At 38.6% G+C, this 3,038-nt stretch overlaps 1 non-coding gene across 1 annotated transcript; it reads right to left on the bottom strand.

Moving 5' to 3' along the window:
* Positions 1-205: 205 nt before the first annotated feature.
* Positions 206-312, bottom strand: LOC122063761. Its single transcript, XR_006135450.1, has one exon. It is a non-coding gene; the product is annotated as a small nucleolar RNA R71 (small nucleolar RNA).
* Between the last annotated feature and the right edge of the window lie 2,726 nt (positions 313-3,038).

The raw sequence follows: 3,038 nt of genomic DNA on the forward strand, positions 1-3,038 counted from the left end.
TATTTCTAAGGGAATTTGAAGAGGTATGTGTTCTAATTAAGATCCAACAGCTTTCTGATGATGCTATTAAGCTTAGGTTTTCACTTTTGCATTGAAAGACCAAGCTAAGAAGTGGTTGTATGGATTACCCACAAATTCCATAACCTCATGGGAACAGTTCACAGTTGTCTTCCTTAAGAATTTTTTCCCAACTCACAAGACCAATAAGCTTAGAAGTGATATCCTTCAGTTTAGGCAAAAGCCTAATGAGTCATTCTCCAAACTTATGGAGAGATTCAAGGATCTACTCCAAGAATGCCCTTACCATGGCTTAGACCTATGGCATTTATATCAAATAATTTATAAGGGTATTGATTACCCAACTAAACAAATGATAGAGTCTATGTGCCCTGAGGGATTCACATCCTTTATAGATGAAGGAAAGGCATGGGAATTCTTACTTGACTTAGTTGACAAAACCCGTGAGTGGGAATCAACCCAAGAGAGTGAAAGAACCATAGGAGAAAAAGGATATTTTGTGGATGGGATAGTATCCAAGGAAGCCCATTTCGATAGCCTAATCAAGAGAATTGAGGCTATTGTTCCTAGAGAGCCATCATCAGTCAATTTGGTTAAGATTTGTGCTTAGTGCTTGTTAATGCCTTATACCAGAATAATCTATATAGTAATACCTACAATCTAAGATGGAGAAATCACCCAAATTTCTCTTGGAATCAGGGCAACCAAACAGGGTCTTCCAATTTTCATAATCAAGGTCAACCTGGACTCCAAAGGCCTCCCTTTACACAATAATCGTTTTCCCAAAATACTTTTTCTAGGTCAAATGTAGGACCTCAGGCTAGTTTTCCTAGGTCCCCTCTCCTATCATCTTATCAGCAACTCCCTGGGTTTACCAACATTGGAGAAACAAGTAGAATAAGTGACTTGGAAAAAAATATGGCCCTCCTCATGACAAGCCATCAAAATCTTACGAGAGAACTCACTCAAATTGTCTCAATTATGCATGAGAGGGAGAAAGGAACTTTACCTAGTCAACCAAAGCCTAACCCATCATCAGCCTATTAGTTCACAAACATCAACTAATGCACCACTGAATATAGTACAAGGTCAGACCCAACAAGGGCCCTCTAAGTAATGTAATGTTGTTTATGCCCTTAGGAGTGGTAGAGAGTACCAACAGAGCATTCCTCAATCTTCCTCATCTATTACTCATGTTAACTCTCCTTCAGTTGAGGACACAAGTGTGCCTCTTGTTTCAGGTTCATCTGATGAACCTAAAGATTTTTCTGAAACTAAAGATGATTTGGTTGAGGAAACCAAAAATGATTCTTCTGAACAGGGGAAAATCCCTAACAGTCCTTAAGTTCATCCTGTCTCATTTCCAAATCGCTTGGTAAACAAAAGGAAGACTGCTTCTATGGACAAAATTTTAGAACTCTTCAAAAAGGTAGAAGTGAACATTCCCCTTTTGGATGCCATATCCCAGATCCCTGCCTATGTAAAGGTACTGAAAGATTTGTGCACTCACAAACGTATCACTAGTGTGCCCAAAAAGGCGTTCTTGGCAGGTAACATTAGTTCCATAATTACTCAGCCTATAGCAGCCAAATATAAGGATCCAGGGAGCCCTACCATATCTTGTGTCATAGGCAACACCTACATTGAGCATGCCTTACTTAACTTTGGTGCAAGTGTGAATCTTTTGCCTTACCATGTGTACAAGCAACTTGGATTGGGAGAATTGAAAGCCACTGGAACTACTCTTTAGTTGGTAGATAGGTCTGTTAAAATTCCTAAAGGGATGGTTGAGTATGTATTACTAAAGGTGGGGGAATTTATTTTCTCTGTTGATTTCATTGTGTTAGATATGAAGCCCTTCTCAACCAAGGATGAGATCCCAATAATTCTAGGAAGACTATTCTTGGCTACCAGTAATGCATTAATCAACTACCAAAATGATTTTCTAAGATTATCTTTTGGTAACCATACTATTGAGTTTAACATGTTTAGGATAGGCAAGCAACCACATATGGAAGAAGAGATTAATATGATTGAGGATTTTTTGGATTTTTTTGATGATTTAATTACCAACTTTGATATTAATTTTGATTCAGAATTCAAAGAGTGTATGGATGAGTTGGATGATGATAGTGAAATTTCTTTTCTAAAGTCTTGAGTCTTCACACACCTGTGGAGCCCTTAGGACCCCTTTCTAATTTTATTCCCAAACCTTCCATAGTTGAGCCCCCTAAGCTAGATCTTAAGGACTTGCCATCTAATTTGAGGTATGCTTTCCTAGGGCCTAACCAAACTCCTCCTGTAATAATCTCTTCAAATTTGACTTCTAGCCAGGAAGAGGAGTTACTTCAAGTGCTAAAGGATAATAAGGAAGCCCTAGGTTGGACTATCGCTAATGTCAAGGATATAAGCCCTTCTATTGTGCAACATCATATACATCTTATGGAGGATTCCAAACCATCCACGGAATCCCAAAGAAGAGCTAACCCAGTGATGATGGAAGCTATTAAGAAAGAGATCCTAAAGTGCTTGGATCATGGAATAATTTATCCTATTTTTGACAGCCAATGGGTAAGTCTAGTTCACGTAGTGCCTAAGAAGTCTGGTGTGACTGTAGTTCCCAATGCCAATAATAAACTAATTCCAACCCGTGTCCAATCTGGGTGGAGAGTATGCATAGACTACAGGAAACTTAATGTGGCAACCTGGAAGGACCACTTCTCATTGCCATTCATTGACCAGACGTTAGAGAGGTTAGCTGGACATGAATACTATTGTTTTCATGATGGATATTCTGGCTATAATCAGATCTGAATTACTTTAGAGGACCAATATAAGACCACTTTTACATGTCCATATGGAACATTTGCTTATAGGTGTATGCCCTTTGGGCTTTGTAATGCCCCTGCTACATTCCAACGATGCATGATGAGCATATTTTCTGACATGGTCAAAAAATTCTTAGAAGTATTTATGGATGAATTTTCAATTCATGGGAATTCCTATTCTGAATGTCTTCA

This window comes from Macadamia integrifolia, unplaced genomic scaffold, assembly GCF_013358625.1.
Source record: "Macadamia integrifolia cultivar HAES 741 unplaced genomic scaffold, SCU_Mint_v3 scaffold1449, whole genome shotgun sequence".
Taxonomy (NCBI): domain Eukaryota; kingdom Viridiplantae; phylum Streptophyta; class Magnoliopsida; order Proteales; family Proteaceae; genus Macadamia; species Macadamia integrifolia.